Here is a 13,479-nt window from a genome sequence, read left to right as displayed (position 1 = left end):
GGCAGTATTTTAGGGTGAATGTTCTGCTGATTCTTTCTTCTGGGCTTTATCTGGGCTTTATAAGTTTCAGCCGTTCTTCACTCTGCTGAATGCTTTGGCAGGAGGAGACAGACTTAATCTCTAGTTATTATTAATACAATGTAATGGGAGAATTCTACTAACAAGGGTCAAACTGTAGAATCCTCCCTTTGAAATTAATTCCTTGTAAATCCCCGCAGAACATATCAGGCACTCATAGGCGTATTAAACAATCAAGAGGCATGCCCTATACTCAAGATCTTGTCTGCTGAAGAGTGGCTGACCTAACAAAGTAACTGAAGTTCTCGTTCCGCTTCTGTCATTTTATTAAACATCAGTGGAAATAATCTTAATGAACACAGCTATTAATCTTTTCTACCTGGCCCCAGGCTCTTTGCTATTAATCAGCTCTGTACTAATTGTTAAGTTACCATTCCCAGTGTGTCAGACTAGAGATAACTTGCTCTCCTTTTCCGTAGGAGTGGAGGTCATTGGTGACAAGTCCTGTGAACCCTTGAGCAAACATCTCAAATCCTACCTGCAAACCCATCCCCACTGGGAAAATGTTGCAGACCTTCACTTCTCTGAAAGCTCAAACCCTTCTCTTCCTCTCCACCCTAAAGATTTCCATTGCTGATTGGTGTCCACTTCTTCCCCCACCTTGGGACAACCTTTTGGGATAACCTTTTGGGACAACCTTCCCATATTCCCTCCCAGTATCCATATAAAGTCCCAGAGACCCACGTGGGCACTCAGCTTGGGGAAGTTCTCACAGATGGCTGGGACATGGCCAGAGGGGCCAGGAACAGCAGCAGCCCCTGATCTTTTTTTCCTCTATGGGAAAGAAGCTTGTGAAGAAGCCGAGACAAGGTACACTCTGTTTAAGGCTCTCTCTCAAAAGTCCCTATTATTCATACAAAAGCTTGTACTTCAAAATGGAAATTTCCATGGCGTGCTTTTTCTTTACAAGGGAGATTTTTTTAAGCTGGCTAATTTTTTTTTTTGGTTTTCTCAGCTGACTGAAATCAAAAGAAATGAGCTGAAACTTGTGTTTTTAATCTTATTTTCAACCATCCAAAGAAAAAGGAAAAACCAGAGAATAGTCAGTCTGATCCATCGACTCACACATGGTTTTTGCAATCAATTTCTCTGATAAAATTCAGAAATTAAATGAAAATTAAAACACTTTCACTTTTTTCCCTTCAGTTTTTCATAGGATCAAAAGACAGTCAGCCAGACTTTCTGCTTAGCAAATCTTCCAGACTGAAAGCCTCCTCTCTTATTATAAAGCATCTGGTTGGAGCTGTAGGGACAGCTGAGAAGACAGTAGGGGAGGGAAAGCAATCTTTTAAAAAGTCTGATATAAATAACAGTCTTTTAGCTTTCCTGTGCTCAGTAGCAGTGGTGAGACTCACAGGCCTTGATGTGTCAGAAATTATGCTGGTACAGAGAAGAAATGGGGTTTGATGAACTTCCTGCCTTTAATATGTTCCTACAGAGCTTCTGTGTTCAGTTGTTCCTGGGTTTGGGGTTTCATTTGAACCCTTGGTGCAATTAAACCTCTAAACAGTGATTATGCCACAGTCAGAAGATGAAAGAGTTCACCTACTGATCTGCTTCTAACTTGGAAATTAGGCCCACTCTGTCATTCTTCACCCCAGGTATGAGCAACAAACACCAGTCTACAACTACTGAAGACTGGATGCATCTAGAAATACATTCACAATGCCCCAGCAACAAAAAAAGGAGCAAAATTATCCATGTGCCCTTGCAGAAATCCTCCAGCTGCTCCGCTATCTATATTGTCTCCCTACTGAATGGGGGCTCCTGGTCAGGGTCTCATCTCCAATATGTAAAAGCCCTCTGTGTTGTTGGTGTGAAATAACTCTCCCACCACAAGCTCTCAGAGCAACTACAACAGTCCACCGGCACCAAGGAGTGGAAAGACTGGGAGGCAGAGTGTGATGGGGACCTTAATGCTCTCCTTCTCCTTCTCCTTCTCCTTCTCCTTCTCCTTCTCCTTCTCCTCCTTCTCCTCCTTGTCCTTCTCTTCCCTACATGCATGATCTTTCATGCATTTTCTTACTGCCCCAAGGGGACCTGCTGTGCCTTTGACCCATGGGAGGAGCTCAGAGGCTGCCTTTGAAGCTCAGGTTCCTGCATAAAGCAAGCGCTGCTGAGAAAGTGGCATGTTCTTGAAAATCCATGCTGTAAAAAGCGAGCATGCCTCATTTATCCCCAGGGCTGCACCTTCTCTCAGGTGGACCTCCAGTGGCAAGACACACCTGCCAGCAAGTTCTGGTCCATATCTCTCTCTCACACAGCTCAGTCTGTCCCACTTGGCTCCAACCTGAAGACAACACCTCCTTCAGTTCCCTGGACACTTTCTTTCCAGGATGCAGCTTGTATTTCCTGGCTGGCTCATGCTTCGATGTGCCTGAATTGTCCTTCTTCACTAAAACTGGCAGTGTGAAAAAGCTGAGCATGAGCCCCATGTTTTAATTAGATATGTGCCAAGCTATCAGAGAAATGGATCAGAAACAGCGGTTCCAGTAATTGCAGCCAACTTTTATCCATATCCAAGAGGAGGGAGCCATGAACTGCAGAAGAAACTGCTTTCTGGGTAGCTTGCTGACCCCTGTGGTTGTTTCTCCACCAGCTTGTGTACCATATCCCATCCCAAGGCTTAATGCTTTGACCTAGAGGTGCCTCTTCCAAGTCAAGGTGTTGTCTGACCTCCTTTTTGGAGAGGGTGAGTTGGCAGGGGGAGCTAGGCCAGCTCAGGCATCCTGGGGCCCAATTTCTGTGGGCTTTAGTGGGAGGTTGGCACCCCCTTATCTCCCAGGATCCATCTTGTCACATGAGAAGGTTAGTGGCGGAGCGGTGAATCCAAAGGAAGTCTCCAGAGTCCCATCTTAACATCCTGAACACCAGCTCATCCTGCCTCTGGGTCATACCTCCTCCCACAGCCTGGGTTGGCAGTGGCTATATCTTCCCCCACTCATTCCTGTGGCTTGTTTGAAGTCAGTGGCTTGACCTCAGTCTGATGAATGAGAAGCCACACTGCTGGACCACAGTCAGCTACATAAGCATCTCCTACCACATCAAGACCTTTCATGGAGTCAGTACAATGCAGCTCAGCCACTCTTTGTCTATCTGTGAGAGCTACATCCCTCAGGGACCGGCAAGAGGACTGAAGGACTGGTGTGGGGGACATCTGAGCTTGCTGCACACAGCAGAATGGCTCTGCATCATGTATTCCCCTGGGGATGACCAGCACTTTGGGTGGGGAGAGCAAAGAGCAATGGGATGAAAGGATGAAGGAGGGGTTTCAATGTCTGGCCGGTTTAGGATCTCTGCAGCACATCAAAGGCAGTGACGGAGGATGGAATCACATCACCACCTTGTGATCACCACCCTGCTCCATGGTAGCGGGCACAAATCCAGACCCTCCCCTTCATGCTCTCTCTCAAAGAGAGGGGCCCCAGGGTGAGGTTGGAGTTATGATTTGCACGGAGCTGCCCAACCTCAAGGCAAAGGCTGGGACCAAGGTGCAGGAGGAGGTCTCCAGTAACCTGGCAGGGGAGGTGACCCAGCAAGCAGGTGAGGAGAGGGACCATCCCATGCTTTTGTCTAGCACCGTCCATCTAATGCTAGCTGATGTTTTGGGAAGGGCTGAGCTGTCAAGACCACATGTCCCTTGGCGCATCCTGAGAGGCTTTGGTCCATAGCTCTCTAAGCACTGGGAGATGGGGCAGATTGTGTGGGGTCACCCAACACCCCAGTATGGGGATGGGGTGCAGCATGTTCCCACCACATCTCCCTTCAGACTCCAAAGACCTCTCCTTTTACCTCACCTGCGTTTCCCCCATGGCCTCTACCACCTCTGCATTGATTGTCCCCAGATGGTCCCCACCACAAACCCCTCTTACTACCAGCCTGCACCGCCCCATGCTAAGTGATCCAGCTCCAACTCATAACAAACACCATGTTTGTCGTTTCTCATTAGCTGCGGGACAACTCAATTTACAGTCAATTGAATTGTATAATTAACTGATTAGCAGGTGCGGTAATTCAAGTAGATCCGGATAAAGGGTTTATTAAGAATTAGCACTTTAATGGAGGGCAAAAGGCTGCATTTCTTTGCTTCCATGGTCGCAGCTGCTGTGAAATGCCGATCTTTGCACCCGTCCCATTGCTACTGGGGATTGAAGCAGCAAATGCCGTGAACAGAATGGGGTCTTCCCCATTCTCCTGGTGCCTGATCCCTCCCCGGCTGCGGAACCGCGGCCATCCTTGGGGTGGAGCAGGGCTGCCTGTGGCAAAGCGCACGGACAGGTCACCCTGACGGTGCGGGAGTAGCTGGGGGACGTGATATATCTAATTAAAATGGCAGGGAGAACAGAAGGGCAGGGTGTAAGAGAAACTCCACCAAATGCTGGTGCATCCTAAGGCCAAATTAGGAGAAACCTCAGGAAACCCTAGGGCTGGACTTAGTCCCTTCTCTTCCCCTCTTGCTCCTAAGGTGTGGTCTTGTAAGGTCTCTCCTGCTCAGCAAGAGCAGTAAAAGGGCCAGAGAAAGGAGAAATCTTGTGCCCCGAATAAAACAAGGCTTGCAAACTTGTACGTGAAGGCTGACCTGGCCATGGGCATGTCTGATCTCTGCGTCCCGGTGTCCGACTGCGCTGCCTTGCCGGCTGCCCTGGAGATTTTGGCTGCAGGAGGAAAACAGCTTGCTGGCAGCCGAGGGAAATATTTCATGTGAGTAAATGAATTTAGCCAACAATCTGTAGAGGGCTGTCTCCACACGCCAACTGAGTGACTAGCTATACTAAGCAACGCTGGACTTAGTCCCAGGAATTCAGCAGGGTAAAATAACGGAGGCTGGGGCCGCGATCAGCAGCTGGGGTTTTATGATCACGGGGTAATAAAATTTGAGGCATTAATATGCAAGCGAAACATTAGCACTAAATATTGGAGTATGCTTTAAAAGTGGCCAAGAAAGATGTGCTGAGGCTCAGACGTTAGTGATGAGCTGCCTGGGAGAAGGCAAGGTTAGTTCCCCTGGCTTGTGCTAGTCCGGGGATGAGATGATTGAAGTACTTGGGGCTGGCCTTGGGAAAAAAAATCCATGGCTATAGCAAGATGAAATTTCTTAGAAAAATTGATTTGTCTAGGAGGAAAATTAATTTCTCTATAGTGATAAAGGCTGCTTAACACTAGCCCATGTGCTTCTGTTAGGTGACTCCATACTTGTCAAGTCCACCAGTGAAACCAGCCATCAGTCATTGCCCCACATGTAATTGTGGTGGGCTGAGATGGAGAGAAATGGTTCTGGTTTGATTTCTGCTTCTCTATGGAAAGAGTTTTTTTCTCTCCTATGGTTGCCTCCTAGAGTGACAAATCCCCAATGCAAGGCAAGTCTTGCTGGTTTGCGCCCACACAAAGTGTAAAGAGGAAATAAATGGCATAAGTGAAGAAAAGCAGATTGTGTTTTGGTATATATTACAGCTGAGGTATTGCCAAGCTTGGGAGACAAAAATCGTAAGCCTGGAACTACAAACGTTTATATATTTAGTAAATAATTGCTGTAGGGATTTTTTAAGTTTGCATTTTAGCATTAGTATCTTTTGGACACGTCTTCTCACTCATTTAGAGACCATGACAGCTGGTAGTGTTTGCTGTAGATCTACACATAAGGTTTCCACCACCAGGGATAAAGTCCCTGGTGCTGATTGATAGCATCGTCCCATCCTTATTCTTTATGTGTTTGGACGTTAGTCCCAAAGTGCTAGGTGAGCGGATTCCCATGCTCTTTGAAGCAACAAAAGCAATGGGAAAGCAACCTCTTCCATGATGATCAGTTTGATAAAGCTCCAGAATACCTTCACACAGAGGAGAGTGAAGACAGAGGCAAAACTTTGGATGAAATGCAATAAAAACAGAGACAAACATTGGGTCCCCCTCTTTGCAATGCTGAGGGAATTAGTGGAAAATATATCAGTCATTTGCGTTTGCTGTGGTAAAGACATTATTAGGAAGTCTGTGCAGCCCCTTGTCCAGTGACCCAGGCGCAGGCACGCTCCAGCTAGTCCAAGCCTTGCAGAGCTTCAAACAGCCTTTGTATAAGCCATCGGCTCTGAACAACTTTGGTATCAATGAAGAGAAATAACAATTGGCCATCTAAGATGAAAGCCAGCTGCTTTCAGTGAATGACTGAACTTCACTCTGAACAGGTTAGCAACAGAAAGCCAAGCAAGCATCAAATGCCCAGCTAAAGGGAAGAGTTTAAAAGTCCAGGGATTTTATTTTTTGATCTGGTGAAGCTTTCTATATTTCTTTTTTGTCCAATTTTTTTTTTTTTTTTCCAGGAAGAAGGGAAGAAAAAAGGGTTTCTCTTTCATGTTTTCTGGCCTGGGAAAGGATCCGTCCTTCAGGGAACTGCAGTTTTGCAGATCCTGCTTGATGGCAGAGCCATCCATGCCAAGAAAGTCTGCCCTGTGCATGGCAAAGCCTGCTGAAAACATGCAAAAAAAAGATGAAAAAAGCTTCAGAAAACCAAAACAACCCCAATTCCCAACATTTATCACAACTATAAAAAGAGGATGAAATGGGCAGACCTCGGGTGCACCAACTGTGCTGCCTTTGGCGACAGGGATGAATCCGCCCTTAGATTTAGTGCAGGGGCACGCTGGGATATGGCAATTCTTTTATCCTCTCGACTCATTTTTTAATAAATAAAAATAATCTCTGATTAGATTATCCGTCAAATCAATTCTGGCTATCGGATCCCTGTAGACAGAGCTGTTTTGGTTGCAGAGGGGTAATGGGATGAACTGGAGCTAAGCTGAAGGGAGGGAAAGAGGGAAAGAAGGAGAGGAGAGGGCGGAGGCGGGAGGCAGGGAGCTTTCCTCCCTGCGGCTGGAATGTGGAATATGTTTAGCTGAATTTACAGCACGCAGAAGTTATTGAATTTTCCATCTTCACCGTGGAATTAGCATCAGAGAGAATATTAAACGCTGCACTTTTCAATCTGTGGTTGGTGGAGGTTCGGAGGGGAGGGGGGAAATGCCCACAAAAGTTTTATGGCTGAAATATAAATCTGCTGTGAGTGCGGCAATACTGCACGTCCCGAGAAGCAGTGAGCTGTGCCGGCAGAGCCGGGGCCGGCTGAGCTCACGGATACATTGCAACCCGTCAGCCCTGAGCTGGTCTGATAAAAAGACCCTTGAGGAGTCAGGAGAGGAGCTGCCAAGTGCCCATAATCACATTTCTGTAACATGCAGGAACCTGGAGGGAGAGGGAAGGGCTGTTCTGCCAGACGCTGTGCGTGCCGATGGTGAGACACCCCGCTGGGGACACACGGTCTGTCCAGGCAGGGCTGGTAAGGCGCACGAAAGGGAGACTAAAACCATGAAATAGGATCAGATCAGACCTTCATCTGCATGAAGACACCCCAGAAAAAAACCCAGTAAAATAGTCCTGCTTCCAGACAGTTTTCAGTGCACTGAGGTCCCACCAGCCTCTGCCATGGGATGACTTGAGCATCCTTTGCATTAGGCTGCGACTAGATCTGCGGCGATAACAGACCCTGATAAACCACTGAGGGTTGAAAAGGCTGAATCTTTTTTTTTTTTTTCCAGGCTCAGAGCCCACTGTGAGCACTTCGGCGCTTGAACCGTTCTGTAGGGAGTCTGCCATGCCCATGGGGTTAAGGAAACTTGTCCAACCTCATGCCTCAGTCCTAAGGGAAAGGCAATGTTCAGGTATATTTTTATGAAATTTGGTATCGGTGGTGGGTTACAAAACTCCTCGGTGTCCTGAGGTAGTGCAAGCTTTGGGGCAAAACAGAAATTTCCTTTGATTCTTAAAAGCAGAGACCAGGCAAGCAATAAATATACCTGGTGCTTCATGCTTCCTCTTGCCCTCTGATTCAGTCACTTGCTGTACTTTGACTTTCAGTTTCTGAAGCACACTAGCTCCTCTTGGATTTCTCTTCTTCCTAACGTCTTGATAACATGCATACATATATATAAATACAGTGCATTCAATAATAATCCAAATGCCTTTGGCTCCCGATTGTGCACTGACTCTAATTGAGAGGAAGTGTTTGAAATACTTTTAGTGGATATGGAAATGAAGCCTCCTGTCCTGTCTCTGTGAAATATCCCATTGATATTTCCTTGCAAGTGTTGAAAGGAGCTGCCAAAGGATGGAGATAGATGGTTCCTAAGTGAGGAGCCTTGGAAGATGCATCTTTTCTGACACTGTGCCTTCTTAGAATCATAGAATGGTTTGAGTTGGAAGGGACCTTTAAAAGTCATCTAGGCCAACGTCCCTGCAATAAGCAGGGACATCTTCAACTAGATCAGGTGGCTCAGAGCCCCATCCAACTTGACCTTGAATGTTTCCAGGGATGGGGCATCTACCACCTCTCTCCTAGGAGCCTCACATGGTTTTGGTGGCCTCCTCCTTGGCTGAACTGGCTCTCTCATCTCCTTTGATGCCCTATGGTTCCCTTAGCCCTCCTCTTCCTCCAGACATGGGTCAGTTCTTGCTCTTGCTTGAAGAGCTGCCTCCTCCACCTGGTGTCCACTGGATCTTGACCACTTCCCCTTGCCATTGAATCTCCAATGTCTTCTCCTCCTTCACTCTGTGACCTGCAGTCTGATGCAGAGCCTGTCTGCTCAGGGATGCTCAGGAAAGCTGGTGAAAATTCATGGCAGGCATGAAAGTAAAGTGAATTTTTTAAGCTAGATCAGATCAGCCTGGATGGTCCAGTTTAGAGTCAAAGCCCACTTAATCTAGTTTAGCTTAATTTCACATCAGAAGTTAATTGGATTCAAATTGCTTTTGATTCTCAGAAAATGCCCTTTCACAGGCTGAGTGCCCCATAGTCAGTCTGCTGTAGGAACTCACTTTCTTGGGTGTCTCTGGTAACGAGACCCACATCCAACATCTTTCCTACCAAACTACACAGTTGTCCCTGCTATGAGTGCATGGGGTTGCTGCAGTGATGGAGAAGATGAAGAAGAGTGCTCCTGTGGTCTACCTGTGAGGCCACAGGCCAGTGGCCCCAGAAGAAACAAGAAGGTCTCTGTCCTAGCCACTTCTTTCCTGGATTTTCCAAATGCATAAAACTGTTAGGGGGTGGGTTCAATTTAGGAGGCTTTCCGAACTCCCGAAAGCTTCCAGAGGATGACTGACACCATTCTGGGAGATGGAGATGCTGACATATGTGAAGATGAAGTGATTTCTGCTCCCTGCTCACCAGAACAAGCCCTGAACAGGAATTTTGGTTGCCACAGTCTTTATGAGAGGGAAGTAAAAATTCCCTCTTCAGCCCCACCATTTTGAAGTAAGATATTTTGACATTTTCAGGGTTCTGTGCACTGTTTTTTAAGCTAAAGCACTCAAAAATTCAAGCCAGTCCACCAGAGTTTCCCCATTTTGGGCAAATTTAGGACTCTCTGGAAAATATCACCCATGTCTCTTTGAAAAGAGCCTGGGAAGGCTGCAGAAGCAGCTACTTCAGTGTAAGCTGGTCTTGCCACCCGTGGGATAATAGTTCCCTCAGCCATGCCAAGGGAGACTCCCACCCATGCTTTCTGTTGTAGCCCAGCAGAAGAAACTAGGTAGCCCAGCAGAAGAATCTAGATAGCCCAATGCAGTGAACCGGCTCTCTTTGGGGTCAAGCATCAACTCCCTGTGGCTGGTTTAGAGGAAAAACCTCCTGTACCCATGCAAGCGTGGCCAGTTCCTCCTCAGGCATGCTCTACTCATGTCCTGCATCAGAAATCAAGCCTGGTCCTGGGATCTGCAGAAGGTGTGGGAGGAAGCCAGATGCTTTCCTGAGTCCTTATGGTCCCATTGCCTTGTTACACCTTTTTTTGGAAAAGCTTGCATAGGTAGAAAGCTGAGATTTTTGTGGGATACATGAAAGCCACCTGAAGCCAAGAGAGGGCAGCAAGCAACCTCTCCCTGCCCGAGCCCAGCCAGCAAAGGAGAGAAGCCTCCTGGTACTTTTTAGGCTGGCTCTGTGCTCCTTACAATCAGGTATTGTCCCTCGGGAGAGGGATTCGCGTGCAGTGAGTAATTTCACGTTTGGAAAGAGTGATTTTTCCTAGAGAAGGAGACTATCTGAGAGGTGCATCATGTTCATTTGTACAGCCAGGAGCTGGAACCCAGGAGATAACGCTGTTCTGTTTCTGGCTGGTTTTTTTTTCCCTATCTCCCTCGTCACATTGGAGAGGGGCTGATGGAGAGAAGTGTCGCAGCAAACGGAGCTGCTGGAGGAGCTGGTTTCTTGTGTTACTCCCAGTTTTGGGGCTAGGACAGGGTGCGAGGTCACAGCAGCCAGAACCCAGTGCTGCTTTCTGATGGCGTGAGGCAGGTGGGGATGGTGCAGAAAAACCCAAGGCAAAGTGGTTAAAGCCTTTGCTGGTTTTGCAGCCGGCTCTTGGTTATATGTAGGCAGCTCATCCAGACTGCGGGTCATCAGGTTTCCAGAAGTGACTGGAAATTGGATATCCCACTCCCACAGGTGACTCTGCAGTCGGAGGCATTAAGAGTACATTAGGAGCAGCACGGTGAGAGACAGCCTAATGATGTCTTTGCAGTCATCATGGCATCCTTCCACATGCTGCCTCGCTGTAAGGATCTGCCATCCCCAAGGTGTGGGTGAAAAACAGCATCAGCAAATGTCCATCTTTATTATCTTAATGTGCTGGAAAGGAGTAGCTCATGCATGAGGACATCACGGCGTGCAGGACAGAAGAGAAGCATCACTGCTGCTTGGACTGACCCTGCATCAAACAGAGCTGGAAAACAGTTTTTGAAGATGTATAATCCTGACTCTAATAATCCCGTCAGTAGAGCTCCGGTCTCCAAAATGCCTCACTTTTTATCGTCCCACATTACAAGATTATCACAGTCAAATGGAGTATTATTAAAGGCTGGATTTCTTCTTTCTCTTTGCTCTGCTGCTCAAACTACTGCAAGCATCTTGTTAAACCGAAATATTGTGGGCAATAGTTCAATGCTGAATTGTACCTTTGGGCATTTGGCAAATAAATCCCATGTTCCTCTTGGAGTAGAAATATATTTTCCAGGAATGCAGAAGAGCTTGATTAAAATGGAAACCTGAGAACCCTTCAACACAGAGTCTAGGTCTGGTGCTGCCACTTAAAAAGTGTGAGGTCTTGTGTGTGGAGAAATGTGAAATTTCAGATACTGTCGTCCATGGCAAGTGGTCCTGTGGAGGGGGAAGACCAGACTCATCACAGGCACAAACCAGCTACGGCGCTGGGCATCGTCAGGGTTTTTCTGTTCTCCAGATCAGCTCAGGGCTTTCAACATGAAGAACTTTGATTTACCTGGGATGAGAGAGGAACAAACACAGTCTATCTGACGTGTGTTTTTATGTCTCTGACAGGACATGAGGCATTGGAAGAAAAGCAGCAAAATAATTTGCATCTTGGATTTAATCTCATCCTGGTTTCCAAAAGTCAAAGGCTGACGCAAGCTCTGAAGCACAAAGTATAATATCTCTTCCAGCATGCTCACCATTAATTGGTGTGCCTCAGTCTAGTATGGAAAAAAAAATAAAAATATGGTTCTTCTGAAGGAAATGGCTTGTGTAAATCTTGTGTGACAGTCTGTGTGCAATCCACATCAGTCTCTGGAGATGTCCACAGGCAGATATGTCCAGCTGAGCTGTCACTCTGGGCTCTGTTTATACTCCACAAAGAAAAACAAGCAATTTGAAGATGTGATTCATCTGACCTATTTTAGACATTAGTTTAAAGAGGGATGAATTATTTCAGGAATCCTGCTGACTTTACTTTCTACCTCTCTATTGGCTGTAGAGAAGGTCCAGAGTATTGGCAGGTGTTGGAGATGTCTAACAATGCTAAATCCCACCTTAATCATCAAAATGAGCCTAGATTAGGCCAACACAGCAGCTAGTGAGGGCAGATGACCTGGGTGGACAATCTCCCCCTTCCCTCCCTTTCAGCAACAGAGAGCTGTAAAGGAGGACTCTGATATGAAACCCATGACAGCCTTAAGGGCATCCCCCTACTCCCAGGGCAAAACTGATTTTGTCTTGTCTGTGCCTACATGTTTCCGATCCTGCTGTTGCTTGAATGTCATTATAGTTCAGTGCCTGCAGCTGGGTCCAGGCAGGCTTGGGCAGAACTGGTCACTGCAGTGCTCAAGGTTGTCAGCAATCTGTCCCTCTTGTAGGTATTGTGGGTGGTCACGTCACGGTGAGAACTTTGCTGCAGGAAAGGGGAAGAAGATCTTATTTTTGCCAGTGTGTTGCAATCATCCTGCCATAACAAGACCCTGACAGCAGGTGAGTCTTGGCAAAGCCACTGAAAAAACAAAGGACGAAGGCATTGGCATGACCTGTTTACTAAATGGAGTTCCAAATATAGATTTTCTTTTTATGAGAAAGCCACTCAGTTGGTCCTCTTTGTGCAAAGACTCTGATCTACCTGTCCTGAACTTCAGTGCTACTATACCAATATTGCTTGGTATGGGACTACAGGAAACCTTAGACAAGAAATCATGGATTGAATTGTTCTTGGGAAGCTACTGATAACAGTGGTGCAAAACATAGACTCAGTGCTAGGTGGATTTATCCTGCATCATAAATGGGTAACCCGTTTGGCCTTCCCCACCGAAACTTTTCTTTTCTTTGTCAGGAGAAAATGAATCTGTATCGATAGCAATGATGACTATGGCGGTTTATCCCCAGTTTAATCTCAATTTTTCTCTTAATTGGGATAAATATAATCCCTTTGGTCCAGACACGAGACCCTTGGGACCATGCCCTACTAAATTACCTGCAGCCCCTTCTCTCTCATAACAACCTTGAGACATCAGAGTCCTCCCCTGACAATCTTGGAGCATCCTGTATCTATGTTTTAAGTTATTCTCAGCCAGCCTTGGAGCTTTCCTTATCTGCACATGAAACAGTACCAGTGCAGCTTGGATTCCAGCAATTTGTTGATGACAAAAGTCAATCATCACCTGAACCTATAAATGGCGGTACTAAGTGAGGCCCTTTGAGCTCTTCTGGACCACAGCAGGCTGGGACCAGTATCTCCTTCTGAGCGGGATGTCTCTCAGAGCTTGCAAACTTTTCTATTTGTGAAAATTGGAGATCTGTCACCGAAAGCCAACACGACCTGGGCTGGTACCCTCCGCTCCTTGAGGCTTGACCCTTCGCCTGTTGAGAAAGATGGTGAAGCATTCAAAGTGAACCTTTTCACTGACCTCAAGGGGAATTTTTAACAGGTATACCTCTTTTACTCTCTTATATCTATATCTCTTAGTGTCTTTATGCATGTGCATGTACTAACATGAATAGTCTATAATAAGTAAGTTATAGCAAGCATATTATATTAAGTATGTTATAGCAAGTATATTTTATTATAAGTTATTACTTTCAAA

At 46.4% G+C, this 13,479-nt stretch overlaps 1 long non-coding RNA gene across 1 annotated transcript; it reads left to right on the top strand.

Annotated features, from left to right (window-relative positions):
• Positions 1-2,389: 2,389 nt before the first annotated feature.
• On the top strand, positions 2,390-11,402 carry LOC121233221. Its single transcript, XR_005932144.1, has 5 exons — positions 2,390-3,621; positions 4,652-4,779; positions 7,662-7,784; positions 8,900-9,376; positions 10,562-11,402. It is a non-coding gene; the product is annotated as an uncharacterized LOC121233221 (long non-coding RNA).
• The last annotated feature ends 2,077 nt before the right edge of the window (positions 11,403-13,479 follow it).

Source organism: Aquila chrysaetos, chromosome 3 (assembly GCF_900496995.4).
Source record: "Aquila chrysaetos chrysaetos chromosome 3, bAquChr1.4, whole genome shotgun sequence".
NCBI lineage: Eukaryota > Metazoa > Chordata > Aves > Accipitriformes > Accipitridae > Aquila > Aquila chrysaetos.
Note: the sequence above shows the minus strand (reverse complement) of the source record. Positions and strands in the feature narration are given on the sequence as shown.